Here is an 18,041-nt window from a genome sequence, read left to right on the forward strand (position 1 = left end):
TTTCAGGGAAAGTATTAATCTCATGCCATATTCTTTGTACGAAAATTTGGAGTTAGGCGAGTGTAAAGTTTACACTGACTCGCATAACTTTTTTGTTGGTTGATCGCTCGGTTAAGTACCCGCGAGGGATTATTGAAAATTTACTAGTGAAGGTTGACAAATTCATTTTTCTAGTAGATTTGATGGTGCTTGATATGGAGGCCGACGAGAGGGTCCCCATTATGCTTGGTCATCCGTTTTTACGTACCGTGAAGGCACTTATTGATTTGTATGACGGAAGAATTACTCTACGGGTTGGTGATGATAATGTCACATATGATGTTGCTAAATTCATGAGGCATCCGAGTGGTCAAGACGGTTTCATTAATCCATTTCATCCAGTTTACTTGATAAATTCATTTATCTCGGACATGGATCCACGTATTTATCATTTCCGTTCGGTCAGAGTTAGTGTTGAGGATGGGCGAGAGTTTTCGCGTTCTCTAGTGATGGTGAAGTATGATAGAGAAAGTGGTGGTGGTGGTAAGTGAAAGTTAAGGAGGACATGTCACACCCCGACTTAGGGCCTAGAAGTGTGACCACAAGTTGGTACCTATTTTGTAAATATATCAAAGTTGTTTATGGGTTAAATTTAATAAAAGATTTTAGGTTATTTAAAATATTAATTTACATTGAAAATTAACTCGGTAATTAAATACCTGAGTATTCGTTTACAAAATACTTGTTTTTATTACAAGGATTTCATTATCAGAAAAATTAGCCATCTTGCCGCGCGAGCTTCTATCACCATGATGACTCCTATAATTGTTATACTTAATTACCTGCAATGGGTGGGAAAAAACGCCAGCTATGTGCTGATGAACACGTATGACTCTAAAAATATTTAAACTACAGTTACAATACAAATGAAGTTTTCTTACAAGCTCAGCGTAAATGTCAACTATTCCCAGGATTTAGTAGCACTTCCATACACACACAATTCAAGAGTTCTCTGGGAGCTGTTGCCTAATTGAGAACTGGTTATGACTGATTCTAGCATGTTGCTTTGTTCAGTTATGTTTGGATCCAGACACATGTGTAATCGGTCTAATATGTTTTTATTGTCTATTTTGTATTATAATATTTTAAATCTTTGTGTGAACTTTTGACTAACTCTTTTCAATATAAGCAACCCATTCATCTTTTAAGAGTATAAATCTACTTCTGACTGAAAAGGTTTGACGTATTCACCTGAACCGTCAGAGTGCATTTGAAAACCTTCTTGATTGTGAATAAGAATGATATTAACCTATACATAAATAGGTCCATATAAATATTTGGATGGTGTTTCTTGATTAAGCTATTGCCCTTAAGGTTAATCTTGATAAAGTTTGATATAGCATGATTTGGCTTAATAGGTTCTAACACGTTGGTTAGTTTCTCCATGTAAGTAAACGGGCCCCGCAATTGATTAGGATTTATATGAATTACTTTCCTTTGGCAAGAGACTCACTACTAGTGATATCCCCCTTACAGTTACTACATGCCCGTCAAAATATAACTTTGATAACATTACTTAGTCAAGAAGTAACGTTTTTGAAAACCATTTGGGAATGTTATAAAATCTTTTCAAGGTTAAAGGCCATAGCCTTGTCTAATGCTTAAGCTATAACTTAAATAACTTAAACATAATCCCTACCTTAATTAGAGCACTCAGAATGCTAATTATAAGAAAAAGAGCAGCAATCATTGGTAGGGTTTCGATAATAAAAGCAGTTGCACTTTAACGGGGTTTTGGAACTTCGTTTCTTGCATGCTCTTCAAGAAAACGACTCGTCGGTTAGCCTGGAATGTTAGGCATGGATTTCTAGGTTAACTAAGTGAAAGTGAGTGTGTTTTTTGGGATAAAGAGGTTCAATCCCGTAGCTCCACAGATTATAGGAGAAAACGGTCTCCTTCCAGCGATGCTAAGATCTTGTTTGTGATTTTCGCGTCGCGCTAAGATTGATTTTGCCTCGTGTTGACATGAGGCCTGTATCATCGTGCCATGTGGTTAGACACGTGTCTCCGATTAATTAGCAAGGTTTCGCGTAGTTCTAAGATCTCTTTGTGTTCGTTCACGTAGCTCTAAGGAGTCCTTAAGTCGGTTACTATTTGTAGATCTTAGCGTAGCGTTAACATCCTCAAGATGAGATCTTAGCGCCGCGATAACATCACTCAGCTAAGATTTTTCATCTTCAGTCCTTGAAATTTATTGGTTTGGCATTTTTACTTAATTCTATGATGGACTTTTACGTGGTGTTATATGTTCAAGGAGTTAAAATGAAGAAAAACACAATTGATGAGTGGTCAGATCATGATTCAATATCTTGGAGGGCACCACAGTTTTACTGAGGTGGAGGAAGCTCCACTCGGACAGCCAAGTGATTCACATAGCATGTGTTCTTAAGTGAAAAATCAAGTGTTGAGTTTGTATATATTATCCTATTTTTCTTTCTATTTTCGTTCTATTTTTCTTTGAGACACTAACAATAGTTCTTCGTAGTTTTGTTTTGTGTCGTTGAGTCATTTCAAGAAATCATTATCATCATGGAGAGAGGAATTTACGAGAAGTCGAAGTTCCAGGTAAGTATTGCGCGTATAAATGACATAAAATGGGTATAGGAAGGCTAAGTAATTTTTTGAAAATTTTTCTAAGCCATTGAGGCTTCCAAATCTCGAAACTTTCTGAAAAATTAGCCTCGCGCCGCGCGACGAGGCATGGGGACCTAGCCGTGTAACACAGCCAAGTGATGGGAGAAAAGAGGACGCCGCATCACGTGGCTAGGTGGTCAGGCAAGGTCGCGCGGCGTGACCAACATGTTTGACATAACGTTTTTATTTTTTTTCCAATCTGTGCATACACAGGTACCAGGTGAAACTGAACGGTTTAGATAGGGTTCAGATCAAAGTGAAACTCCATGATTAATTTCAAGTGTGGGGAGGTTTTGGAGAGTTTGTATACTTCATCGAGTCACTAACATAGTTTTTTGTAGTTATTCTTTATTTTTGTGTCTTTTTAAGCTATGCAGGTTTGAAGAAAGACTTAGTGAGCTAGAGAGACGATCCCAAGGAAGAGTATAATGAAAAAGACAAGTGTGGGGATGGAGCAGCTGAGTCGTATACTTTATGTTTATTACTTGTTGCTAATAATTCGTGTTTTATATATTTGCCGGTTGGTGAAATACTTTGAATGCATAATATCTATCAGCTTGATAAGATATATTTATAGATATGGTTTGTTATATTTTTGTTGCTTATGTTTGTGTGTGAGAGAAAGAGGTACTGTTTGCTGAGTACGTTCAGAGTTGGATAGCAGCTATGGAAAGAAGACTTTGGCATCATATTTCACGCATATTACTAGCTAAGTCTTTTCCATTATCTAGATTATTTTCATTTTTATTTTTTTAGGTTTTTAGTTTTTGGCAGTCCGATTTTATTTTATTTTTATCTTTAATTTAAGTCATCCTTATGCTTGTATTGAGGAAAATGCAAAATTTATGTGTGGGGATAGGATATTTGAGTCGTAGTTTAAATCTAACTAAAAAAAAGTTAAAAAGTTTTGAAAAATGTCCCTTGAAAGTAGTTTTTTGCGTTAAAATGGGAGATGATGATAATTATCGGAAATTGGTTTTTCAAACTACTAATAATATGAGATAATATAAATTAAAACGCACTTAACTTGGGATGTGTCAGTAGGCTCAACCTTGAGAATGAAATGGCAGTTTGGTAAATGTGTAATGAATATATATGATTTTTAGTGGGTGATGCGTTTTGTCCTTGAAAAATAAGTAATGGAAGGTCGAGCCATACTCAAGCCTCAATTTTTTGTATGAATGTGAAAATATTATGAATTAAAAATTTTGAATACGTTATCATATGATGTTTGGGTAGGTTTAGCATTAGAGTTTGTCTAGTAGCCGGTGATATAAACTAAATCTTTCACTTCTAGCTTTAGTGTTTAACACTTCATTGGCGTATGGTTTTATAACCTTAAATCATGTATTGATGGGATGCCCCGAGTCTGGTGACTATGGGTTTGTATGTGGTTTATCATTTGGGTATTCACATTTCCTAAGTGGATTTGTAAATATTAAAAAGCTAAAAAGAGCAAACTTGTAGTGTTCTACCAAACATAAGTCATTAAACTTGATCATCGCACGTTGTTAGCCATATGGGGTCCCCTTGCTAGCGTCTCATTACCATTAAGAAACGGACCACAAGGGACACGTCATATGTAAACCCTATAGATGAATTCGTGCATACTCGCCTATGGTAATGGTTATGGGGAATTGCTTGATAACCGGGGTATGTCATGTTGTCGGAAACACTTGCTAGTTATTTGAATAGTTATACCTTAATCGTATCTAATGGTTGCTTTGGAAAAATCTGATGCTTAAATTAAAGTGGAGAAACAATACCCTTGATCGTGTTAACTATTCATGCAAATAAAAGAGCAACAAAATTTTAAATCTGCTAATTTTGAGGTTTAAGTCAAGTTGAGGTGGTCTGGTCCAGTAAAAACTGAAAACAAACAGGTCTTAACTGTGAAAACCACTGAGTTAAATAAATAAAGGAATTGTTGGATCTTATTTGTTCCGTTAAAGATCGAGGTATGGGTCGAAAACAATATCAGTGATCACAGTTCCCGAGTTTTTCTTAACTTTAAAATAATCTATATGTTTTTAAGACTACATTTTTCGATTTTAATTCCATTGCATTAAAACTTTTCACGGACGAAAAAAGAGTAAGTGTGGGGATATTTGATATATTGATATTTATATATATTTGCATTGCATTATTATTTTTTTATTTATTAGATTTTGTTCGTTTTTAGTAAAGATTTGTATACTACTAACATATTTGTGTTTTGTAGGTTCCGAAAGTTGAACATGGTTTAAAAAGGCGAAAAATGAGTCAAAATAAGCTTAAACAAGAAGCCGGAAAGAATCGGGAAGAAACCAGATGGATAGCTTGTCGCATCGGCCGAAGCCGGCTCTTTGAAGTGCGCCACGACGCACGGCCAAGTCTCTTATCCTGGTCGCTCGGTGCCTAGAAGGTGAAATTCCATATTGTTCTCCGTTTTTGTCAGGTTTAAGGCCCAGTTTCACTATATAAACACCCTTAACCTTAACCTTAACCTTAACCTTAACCTTAACCTTAACCTTAACCTTAACCTTAACCTGAAGAATACCCTACGAATCAAAGCTAAATTTGGAGTCTCTTGGAGCTTATGATTGCATTATTTTGCGGTTTTAAAGGCATGGAATCATCCGGTGAAGTGCTACTTGATCGAGATCGAAGACTACAGGTTTTATCGCCTTTAATCTTTCGTTTCTACTATTTTTCACCATGTTTTCCTTACTGATTGTTTTGTTTGATTTTAATATGCTAGGCTAAATGTTATAAACTGCCTAGGCTATCGATGAACCTTTGTTAATGTTTGATTTTACTTGGATTGTGCCTTTCGTTATGGTTTTATGAATCAGTAAACTATTTGATTATATTTAATTGATGCATATAGTGCTTGGTTTTGTTTGATGAGTTTACTGTTCCACACTATCCTTGGTGATTGTTTCATAGAATAGGATTTTGTTAGGTCATCTACTGTGTTTTTTTACTAGTTTGCGGTTGATTTGCAATAAAACCATAAGACTGGTATTATTAGTCAAACGAATAAAAGTGTGCTGCTAACCCAAAGAGCTATAAGGTGATAGCTTATTTGTTAGATCTTTGTTGATTAAGATTGCTAGATTTAGTTCTTCTTAAGGAGCTCGTCTAGGTTTGATTGGTTAACATTGTCTATCGAGTCAATTGAGTTTATTAAACTATATTTGATTTCCGCGCTGTAAGGTAAGATTTCATTATAAAGGTAGTCGTTCATAATTATTTAAATAACTGTGAGGGAGTTTAATATATAAAACTGGTGTGTCTTAAATCTTATTAAAAATCCATAGGTGTCTTCTTGAAAAGGGTCAAGTGTCTTGTTTGGGTTTTCTTTTATGTGTCTTTTATGATCCCAGTTTCATAACAAGTATTTTCCAGTTAATTGATAACTGCAAACTTAGAGAATTCAAGCCTAGGTGGATTTTTCATCATCATCTGAGTCAGTCAAATTACTTTGTCTTGTGTTGTTTACTTGTCTTTTCTACATTTGTTAATTTATTAGTTTAATATTAGTAAAATCCCCTTTAATAATTATAAAATAAATAGCAGTGTCGGTTTGTCAAGTCTAATTAGTTAATTTACGTAATTTTAAAGAGTCTCGTGTGTTCAATATCTGGACTTAGCTTTACTAGAATCGATCGATTCACTAGACGGTTAGTAGTTTAGTCGAGTTTTAGAGAGTCTAGAGTATTACTTAGTGTCTAGTTTAGTGTAATTTAGTTAATAATTATATAAATACCTTTTGCACATCATCTGTTGTTAAACATTCCGGGGAAAACTAAAGATGGAATTAAGGTGCGTAAAGACTTGAAAGAGATGAAAATTCAAAAAGAGCTTCAACCTGTTGAGAGTGAAGACTCGTTTTATATGCCACCTGCGTGCTACACAATGTAAAAAAAGGAAGAAAAAAACAGTTTTGTGGATGTTTACATGGTATTAAGGTTCCATCATCATATTCTGCAAACATTAAGAATTTGGTGTCATTGAAAGATTGTATGCTGTTTTGCATGAAGTTTCATGATTGTCATGTTCTGATGACACATATGATTCCCATTGCAATTCGTGGTTTGTAACCACCGAACCTCTGACATACAATCACTAAACTCTGTGTGTTTTTTAACCGCATTCACTCAAAGGTCATTAACGTCGAACAATTGGATATATAGGAAAAGGATGTTATTGTTACCCTATGTGAGCTAGAGATGTATTTCCCACCGTCCTTTTTTATATAATGTTCACCTATTGGTTCATATTGTATGGGAGATCAAGAGTTGTGGCTCTAAATTCCTACGCTACATGTACCCCTTTGAAAGGTATATGCGTTTCTTAAAGGTCATGTAAGAAATCGTAATCAACCCGAAGGTAGCATTGTTGAAGGTTATACAACTAAAGAGTTCATGAGTTCCGCACAATTAATGATCGATATACCATTTTGATTAATACCAATTATCTTTATGATAATATATATATATATATTAAATAATTTATTCACATGTTATTTGGAAGGTGTAAAAAGTATTGGTGCTTTGAAAACTCGTCATTCATGGCGGCTTGCGGGCGTGGGAGTAACCGGTTCAAAAGCATTCAGCCCACATCCGGAATTTCTACAACCTGCACATTTTGTTGTTATGGAGCATATGACAAGTATGACTCCATATATTGAAGAACACATGAATGTATTAAGGTCAACATGTGGAAACTTATGGACAGCCAAATGTTGATGACACTGTTGAAAGGTTGGGGTGGGTTGGGGCTAGATTTTTTAAAGTAAATTGTTACCAAGGGTATGATATTTATGGTTATACGTATTACACAAGAGATCAAGATACAAAGAGTGCAACGCAAAACATCGGAGTGACACTACTGGCCTCAAGTACCGAATTCGACCGATCGAATTATAATTCAAGACTAAGATTAGCCACAAACTCATACTATGGTGTCATAGAAGAATTTTAGGAGTTGAACTATGGAGAACATGTAATCAAAGCCTTGTTCAAATGTAAATGGTTAATAATGGTACTAGCTTTAAAGTTAACACAGATGGTTTTACGCTTGTTGACCTTAAAACAAACGGGTATAAATCAGAAACATTCGTTCTCGCTACTCAAGTCACACAAGTGTTTTATGTCAAAGACCCAAGCTCAAAAATATACCACATGGTATTGCAAGGCAAACGGCGTATTCTTGGAGTTGATCATGTAGTAAACGAGGAAGAGTATGACCAATTTGACGTGATCCCGCCATTTTTTGTCGATATTCAACCTATAAAAGAGTCTGGAACCGAGGGAACATATTTACGGTGCAACCATAATGAGGGTGAAGTGGTGGAAAAAATGGAAAAAAGTAGCATCTATCTATGTTTGTTTATATATGAGGAGTGTTAAACTGTAGTTTTTTAATCAAGATAACTAATAAAGTGTTATATTGTGTTATGTTGTAGACGAATGTAAATAGTTAGAAAGTTATGAAATTTATGAAATGCAATATTGATTCGTTACAAGCGATATTCAAGTATACAACGTATTAAACAAGTAATAATAAAATAAACGAATATAATACTATAAGACAAAATAAAAAATAATAATAACAAAATAAACTAATAAAGCTAAATTGAAAAGGTTATGATATCTTTATTATACCGGTTATTGTAACAAACCGTTTAAGTTTCATTAAAAATAAAACGGTTTCAGCTAAGTCGTTGTATATTGTAACATATTTATATATTTTACACCGGGTGTATAGCGTTAAAATTAGCGGTTTTAGTTTCGCTAGTTTAAAATATTTATTAATAAATGAACATCTTTCAGTTTAATGCTTTTTGTGTGTACAATTTGTTTTGAAATGTCACGTCCAATCAAACTTCATGTCTCAATATACACATACATGCATAAATATAACATACATACATTCATATATACATACAGACATGCATGCATGCATACACGCATACATACATATATACACGCATACATACAAACCATACATACATGCAAACCATACAAACATACATACACACAAATACATACATACATACATACATACACACACACACATACATACATAAAACAATTTATACCAGTGAAATTTAGTGCCCGTGGTTTTTTACTTTTGGCTCCAACGCCATAAAACAATTATACCGGTGCATTTTATAATATTTTTAACTGGAAACCATTGTATATACTCAATAAACATATTTAATAATCAATATATATTGGTTATATTTAATACCCGTGGTTTTTTACTTTTGGCTTCACCGCCATAAAATATTTATAGCGGCGCATTCAACTATATTTCTTACTGGAAACCGTTGTTTATACTCAATAAACACATTTAATAATCAATTTATACCGGTTAAATTTAATGTCCGTGATTTTTACTTGTGGCTCCAACGCCAATTACTAATTCTCCGCCATACTTTTTACCATTTCATCAAATGATTTGAATTTAGATTTTAGACAATCATTATCACTATCTCATGCCTGCTCGATGACCTCATTACACAATATCTAACTCGCTTACTACTATCGATGCTGTAAAACTTAAGCGGTACGTTTGCGATTGAATTTTTTAGGCTTTTATTAAACAAACAATATGTATGCACCGAAGCTCAGATTCTCTTTTAAATAATTGGTGATTCAATATTTTGTACGCACAAATAAATAGTATAAGGTTAGGGTTTTTGATGTGCTAAAAACAGTCAATTAAATATCAACTAAATTAAACAAGTAATAAAAACTAGACCTAAGATTCAACTACACAAAACACCGGCAAGTGAACCGATCAGTTGTATTAAATCTAAGTAAGTCCGGAATATCGAACCCACAGGACTCTATAAATTACGTAAATTAACTAATTAGACTCGACTTACGACACGACTATTTATTATTAATGTTTTAAGGGGGTTTTTAAACTAATATTAAACTAAGAAAGTAAATAAACAAGTAAACAAGAAATAATCAATAAATCACAAGATCGAAACCAATAAGAGAAGGAATCTACCTAGGTAAGAATCCCATGTATCAACAATCATCAAGCAATAGACAAATAACATGATATGGAAACTGATTTCTAGACATATTCATCTAACAAACCCTAAAGGACCCTTGACCGAATCAAACGAAATCCCGAAGAACAATTATCAGATTATTAAGCAATCAGTTATATTGATTTCCTCACAGTTATCAAATAGGGTTAATTAATAGTATCTTAGACAAGCAATCTCACGAAACACTAAACCCTAGATAACTTGATAAATTTATCATGACATCATGAACAAGGATCAACACGATAAGCAAGAATATTGTCACTAATCTATCCTAGCATGCGATTGACCAAGACACATGAACAACTCCTCACCTTACAGCTATTGGAATTTAGTAGAACATTATAACCCTAACCAACCATAAACAAGCTTCTATGATCTAATAGGCCTATTCAACCATAATAATCAAAACATCAAGTAATGATTAAACATGAACCTTAAATTTAAAGAACAAAATCAAGAGATAAAAGATCTATGTGAAGCAATAGTTAACAATCAATCAAGATAACAAACATTCATATGCATCATGAAAACAAAATCAAGTCTTTACTATTAAATCAACAAAACCATAATCAAAACAATAGTCCAAAGCAAAAATCAAGCATCAAACATGTTCATCAAACCTAGGTAGACATGAAGTCTAGCCTAGCATAGTCATAATTAAAGACAAATAACTAGAACAAAGAGAAACATCATGAAAAATAATGAACAAGGATAATGAAAAAGAACGAAAGAACCCTTCTTTAATCGACCCTTGAACACTTGTACGAAAGCTCTATGATCCTCCTTGATTCCTAGCCTCAAAAACACCTTCAATCTTAGCTTTTACCCTTGGAAAATCGGCTGCCCACTTCTTAAATCGTTTAGGTTTGATAAGAGATGTTTAGATAAACGAAAACCGGGCTTGGGCTTGCAAAAATCGGTTGACCAGAAGACCCAGGCCTTGCCTCCCTGGCCACGCGGTGCGGCGTGTGCTAGGGAGGGGCCCGAATTTTTGTTGTTATTTTATTACTTAAACATTATAAATCTTGATTAATTCTTTTCTTGAACTCCAAGTAACGTTGAGAACCTTTTAGAACTTCTTTTCCTTGACTCCAAAGTCACCATCTATATGTAAACAAATGAACACACTAAGTGGAATAATCATGTAATCATTAACGAGCAAAACGAACTTAAACTTCTTATGAAATGATAGAAAGAATTAGATTTAACATTCAAGACATCAAAAGATATAAAACACAGTAAACATATAAAATACTTGACTCAAAACCTTAATTAATAAAAGATAAACGAAACACGAACTAAACCGAACTCAAAACATTAAATAAGCATAACTTTACAAGGGATTCGAGATGTATAAATAGATGTATATCAGTTTTTTACATGTATAAAGTTAGGGTTTATGATTTAATTTTGTATGTATGTGGTCCATATCAATATTGTCTAAATATGCATTGAATGTTTTCATTCTAGCTTGTTTTGTGTTTCTATGGCCACTATATTCTATGTATATCGATGTGTATTGAATGTTTTTATATGTGTCAGGAGTATTTAATATGGCACCTAAAAGGAAAAACAAGTCACAAAATAGCAGTCAAAAGAAAAAAAGGAAAGGGCCTTGTAAACTAACTAAAATGATCAATGATCCATGAAAGCACGCCATTGAATTCAATTATATCGGGCAGCCAGTAGGTGAAAATCAAGCTTACTTTATGTCCTCGACCGGTATTTCTTTTAAAGAACATGTTCCCTATCATTGTTTGAAGAATCATGTAGATGATAAATGCTATGATATGGCATGGAATTACCTTAAGGCACGTACGTGGTATATTTATTTAATTTGTTTTCAAATATTTGTATATTAAACTTATAATTAATATATTTTATTTTATATTTAAGAAACATATAAATAGCATATGACGATGCCAAAGAACAAATTATCAAACAAGGGGTAAACATTATGAAACAATTTCGTCACACACTTAAAGTCCAGTTTGCTGACTTAGGTTTAGACCCAAGCAAGGAGTATGATTATATAGAATATTGGAGTCATTGGGAAGAGTTTAAGGAAAGAGTTAGATCCAATGAGTTTAGGTTAATTAATTATATATTCAAATCTTTTTTACTCATTATATTTGTATTATGCTAATAGTTTGCATGATTCTGATTTTATGAAGGAGGAAAGCAAAAAACACCATGAGTCTGTTAAGCAAAACCAAGAGCATCCTTGTGTAGGACGGAAGGGAATAGTTGGAATGGATTGGGAACCAAAATGGGAGTATATGGTTTCAAAATACCCCGACCGATGCAGGAAATATGCTGCTACTAGAGCAAAAACGGGTGATGACACTGGAGATTTTTATCTTCGTGATCGTGAATTGGAAGGCCTCATTCCAAAATTGGTCAGTGTTTTAAATCATGTGATAAATAAAGTATTAACAATTATATCACCTTTTATATGTGACGTTTTTATACAGATCGAAAAGGAGAAAGAAACAAAAGTTGATGGTACCTATTTCGAGAAGGGTTTCGATATTGTAAATCAGATAATAACGAATGGACATCCCCATAGGGGCGCACACTTTTAATTTCAGAGGTAATTGGTTTTACAAAAGGCCTAAAAGGGAGAAAAAAGAGAAAAACCAATGAGACGGGAAAGAGGTTAAGAGATGAGGTTGACGCAGCCGAGAATCCTTTTAATTCGTTCATACTCGAAATCTAAGCACTTGTTCTTAAAAATTAAAATATGTTATCTATTTATTTTCTAAAACTAAATATGCTAAAAAAATAATGAGTAACACTATCCATGTTTGCAGACATTGCAAAAATGCTTATATGGCCGTTTTGCAAAAGATTTCCCATCGTGGTCTTAGCCACGGGACACGTGTATCCTTGTCTCGATGGAATTTTACATACACGGTTGTTGGCCGTCGGGTTTGTGAAAGTCCATGTAGACATGGTGGCCGAACGATGTAAAACATACCCTGTTTTGCCCGAAACTGAAATTCCATATGAGGTATAAGGGGATATGGAAAGCACAGAAGGTAACCTTGTTCATTAGCCTTGGAGTGCAATAAGGGTATGTTTAAAACATAATCATATACTATCTAGCTACTTTATTTAATAATTTACTAAAACGAATATCTATATATTTTATTTACAGAATTTAGATTATGAGGAAACGTCTCCACATGATTCTCTTACAGGCCAAATGTAGTCTTTAATATTATATACACTTTTTATGATTATAATAATTAGTTCTGATGATGCTAACTATGAAAAACACACTAACAATTACCTAGAGGAAGTACGAGAAGGGTGAAATGAGGGTCGGGTATGACTTTGAAAGTCAAACGAGCTAGAGCCTCAAAATCTAAAGGTAGAACACAATTTGGGGAGGAATGAGAGATGGTGCAAGGTGAGCAAAGGTGAAGTCGTGTATTTATAGGCTCGAGGAGCCAATCACGGAGTAAATCGCATTAGTTGGGTCTAGACGTCAAAATCCATTTTATTGGGCAAAACCAATGAAATTGGTTTTCAATGTTTGGATTGATGATGAGAATTGAAGTTAGAAGTTGAGATAACGTCCAGGTTCATGTTTCACCGATCAATTGAGTCGAAAACACGTAATTGATTGATAAATTAATCAATCCAGTTTCTAAACTTGAAGAAAATAAATCGTCTTGGTAGCATCAAACCAATAGAACAAGGGTTAGCTCTGCAGCTGGTCTACAAGCACGTGCTCACTAGGTCTGCGTCATGACAGGCACGAAGCTTGTCCTTCGCGATGCGTGATCCAAATATGGGCGCAGCTGTTCATGAGTCCGTCGCTTGTCGCGAAGATCCTTAAAGGTAATTCTTCGAGTGTCGCGTCCCAAAGGAGAAAAAGACTGCAACCCTAAGATCGTCGCGTGTTGCGAAGGCAAGGAGAGTAGCCCTTCGCAACGCGTGACAGATTGAAAAGGCAGAAAATTTGTTATTTTGACGTTTTTAATCCCTGAACTTTGATTAAATGTAAATAAAGTATGAAAATAGGGTTTGAAATTGAGTTTGTAACGTCACTATAACATAAACAGTAAATCATAAATGAACATAGAGTTTGTAACGTCACTATAACATAAACAGTAAATCATAAATGAACATAAAGAATCAATACTTTTATTAATCAACGAGGATCCGAATTACAAAATGAATCATGAAAAAAAATAAAAAAGAATTGTCACATTTTTCCCGGCCCCTCCCCGACTTCCACTTCGTCCCTTCTTATAAAAACCAACTTATCATGATTTGGCCGCGCACACTTGTTTTAATTGTGTTTATTTTCATTATGACATTATCATTAATGTTAATATTATTAGTGTTATAATCAAATACAAACAATTTTTAATGTGAGAAATGTACAAATAACTCGAGTAAGTATTATTACTCTATAGTTTTTTAAATAGAGTAATTATTATTATCTTCATTTTTTATAATGTAATTATTCTAGTTCAAAATTGTAGAACAATAATAATTACTCTAGTTAGTTATACGTTTAGTATATTATTTCATTTGTAACGGATCTCACATCATTATTAATATTATTATTACTATTATTATTTCACGTGTTGGTTGAATATAGGATTTACTCAAACATAAAACAAAAGTTACGAGTTTGATGTTAATGTGAGATTTTAACGAAACTCAAAACAACATCAAATGATGAGTTTGATGAATAGATATTTTTAGAAATTCGAAAAGTAAGTATTTTTTTTTTGGTCAAGTTAAACGTCCATTCCCATGTTGCTTGTCATACTCATCCCCTTCCTCCTGGAAAAAACAACTTTCATATTACCCCTTAAAATCATATAATTAACAAATTAACACAAAATTAAGGATTTCAGATTATTTTTTTATAAGTTGTGTTTTCTTTATATGGTTTAGGGTTTCGGGTTTTAGGGTTCGGGTTTAGGGTTTAAGTTTTCGGGATTAGGGTTGCGGGTTTTGGGTTTAGGGTTTCGGGTTATGGTTTATTTGTAAAAGATATTAAAATTCAAAAAAAAAGATATTACGAATATTTACAATATTAATACTAAAAAAATAAATTAATATTAATACTTGATAATTTTTAATTTGATATATGTAGTGGAGATTATTAATTAAAAATTGTTGTATAGACTAATATGTATATAAATAATGTTAAGAGTTAATAGTATTTGATCTAACAAGTACAGGGGGTGTATATTTTATAAAAATAGTATATAAGGGTACGTGTAGCATCACTCTTTTTTTACACATGCTTGCTTAATACAAAAATAGTCCCCCCCCCCCCCCCCTTTTAATATGGAGATTGAAGAACTTACTAGACATTCTTAAAAGGCTTGATCATCTCACTAGCGATAACTTCTTTTTTTCTTATATATAGTACTAAACTCGTTACCGGATTTAAAAGATTTGTTTGTTTAGGACTATACGGTCTGAGCATATAATGTATATATGTGTGAACCCTCAGGTGGACTAAAGTGAAAGTGCACTAATTTTGATGTTATTTTACTAATCTCGTGAAAATAACGTTAAATGTGGCGGAAGGTTAATCAGGCATCATGTGGTAGTGTTGATTGCCAAAAGACAAGGGTACATGCACTAATCGGCCGATGTCCCAATGGTTGAGTGTTATGTGCCTTATGTCCAAGGCTTGACGCAAAACTACCATCGAGCCGGTGGTCTCACCGGAAGCAGCCTCTCTATTCCTACGGGGTAGAGCTAAGGCTGTCTACATCTTACCATCCTCAGATCATACCATAACTTTGCTATTTTTGTGATATACTGAGTACGATGATGATGATGATGATGATGATTTGTTTAGGACTATAACCATTTTTATCAGGTCGATAATTGCATTGGAGGTGAAACTTTTTATTTGTATTATTAGACTTTTGTACCGTTTCATGAGTTGGCATCGCTTACCATTACATATGCTTATGGATGTTCCACTTCCTAGTTCCTAGTACAGTTCCGACAATTTTGAAGGGAAATCTAGTCCGAATGAATAAATATGGTTTTTGGATAAACAACTAAATCAAACCGGTTGGCTTGGTTAGGTCAACCGGACATTCAACCTTTAGTTATTTAAGAAATTTACAAAAAAACATAAAGAAATAAAAACTCGACACCACATAATTGTTTAAATTAGTAATCTATTTCAACTGTTAGGTTTGCTTATATAAAAGAGTTCTTTTTTTTCATTAAATATGTATAAAAAATAATATTATTTTTATTAATATCTCAGTTGGTTCGAGGTATCAACATAAAAATTTCTTTTTTTATTTAAATTAAACCTGCATAAAAAATAATATTATTTTTATTAATATGTCGGTTGGTTTGAATTACTCGACCGACTACAAATTGTTAACCGAATGGTAACACCGGCTTTTATAAAACAGTAAACCAACCGAAATCGGTTTCAAATGAGCCAATGAGTTAGTTGTAAAATGGTAGGGAGAGGCTTAATGTTCTATGTGGTTCAGTTACGTCATCATTTAGTTTCGGAGTCACAAGGTGATGATGGGAGATGACATTTACTAATTGGGTCCTTGAATTGAGTTTGTTTTATTTCACCGCATTGTCGTACATTCAGGCGAGTGTTCATGAACGCCGACTTTAAATATTTGAAAAATTCATTGGGCGTTCAAAAAAAACATTAGTTGCAAACGATTTTTATATCCCTTTTCCTGAATATACTACTATAAAACCAAGTTCACTTTAATAAGAAAAAAGAACCTATCTACCAAAGTCCAAAGGGATTAGTGAATTTGGTACTAGAGGGGTGTGGATGGAGCTCGGGCACGGATGCCTGGGTTTGTGGGGAACACTGCCGCTTGCCCCTCCAAGTTTGTCAAAGGGTAGTTTCATGGGTGGAATTCTCCATTGAAGAGAAGATGAAATGATGTTGGGGTGTGTGCTTAACGGCTAGTTTTTTCACCGTTATTTTTTCTACACTTATAAATAACACTCTCCACTAATTTTATACACACTATTCTACAACCATTTTATCAATCTTTCCAAAACATCATTTTATTTGGAGCAACCAAATCCCGAACCGATAATTAGGATAGGGCCACAAAGATAGAGTCATGAAGAAATGATGTTAGAAAAGGCTTAGGTTCATGTTTCCGAAGACATGGACCCTGTGGACCAACGAATGTCAGGTTTTTGGCCAAGAGTTTGTTTCAAAGGAAGGATCAAGCGATCGCACATCGCACCAAGAGTGTTCGAAATGGCAAAATAAGGTCACACACAAATTAACGCTCGCGATAATGACACACTTAAAGTCATAACAAAAGTCAACAGCCAATGGAGTTTGGAAAAATATTTTTATCTATTTTTTATTGAATAAAGTGTTGTTTAATTATCTAGATTTTTTAAAATTTATAATCTATGCATTTAATTATTTTTGAGTTTTTAAATTTATAGTAACTTATTTTCAAATAAATACTAAAATTCTTTGGGTAGTTTAGGGTTGTGTCACCAACCCTTAAGCATCCACAATATGCACCACTTTCCGAGGTCCGAATGAGATGGCACTGCAGCAAACAGCATCACAAACCCCACCATTATGAAGCCAAGTCTGCCTTGAACAGTTTGTTGCAAACTTGCAACAAACTATGATATGACAACCTCCCTCACATACACACACATATATATATATATATATTATATATATATATACATGTTTAATATTATTTAATGGGGTTTGTTTTGGAAGAAAGTTGGGTTTTTAAAGAAAAAATTGGAATATGATTTGACAATAATATGGCAGTTTATATTTAGTTTATTGTTGTAAATGCTCTTAATGTAATTCAGAGTAAAAATAAGATGGCTGGGCAGGATTTGTCTTAAGGAGTGTTTAGGATTCCTTATCTTTATCAACTTATAACTTATAAACATTTTGAAAAGTTAATAAGGTGTATAAGGTGTTTGGCAAACCATAAGGCCTTATGGATTTTAACTTATGGTGAAGACAAAATAAAGGGGTTTTGAAAAGTTAGAAATATGTAACATATTAATTTAATGAGTTTGATTTACCTATTACACCCCTCTAACCCTTAAACTCCATCACACTCCTTTTAAAAAAGAGTGTCCCTTTTGGTTATTTTAGTTTTCCCCCAACAAATAAGTTAATCCAAACATTTTTTTAAGAACTTCTTTTCAAAATTTCATAAGTTTATAAGTCTTTTTAACCCAAAGTCATTTTTCACTTAAATAAGCAATCCCAAACACACCCTTGGTCTTGGGTTGCACCATACTAGTTATAGCACACCGCCATTTAATGTAA

Source organism: Bidens hawaiensis, unplaced genomic scaffold (assembly GCF_021521415.1).
Source record: "Bidens hawaiensis isolate Kalapana, Puna unplaced genomic scaffold, B.hawaiensis_p1.1 tig00001920_1, whole genome shotgun sequence".
In the NCBI taxonomy this organism is placed as follows: Eukaryota; Viridiplantae; Streptophyta; class Magnoliopsida; order Asterales; family Asteraceae; genus Bidens; species Bidens hawaiensis.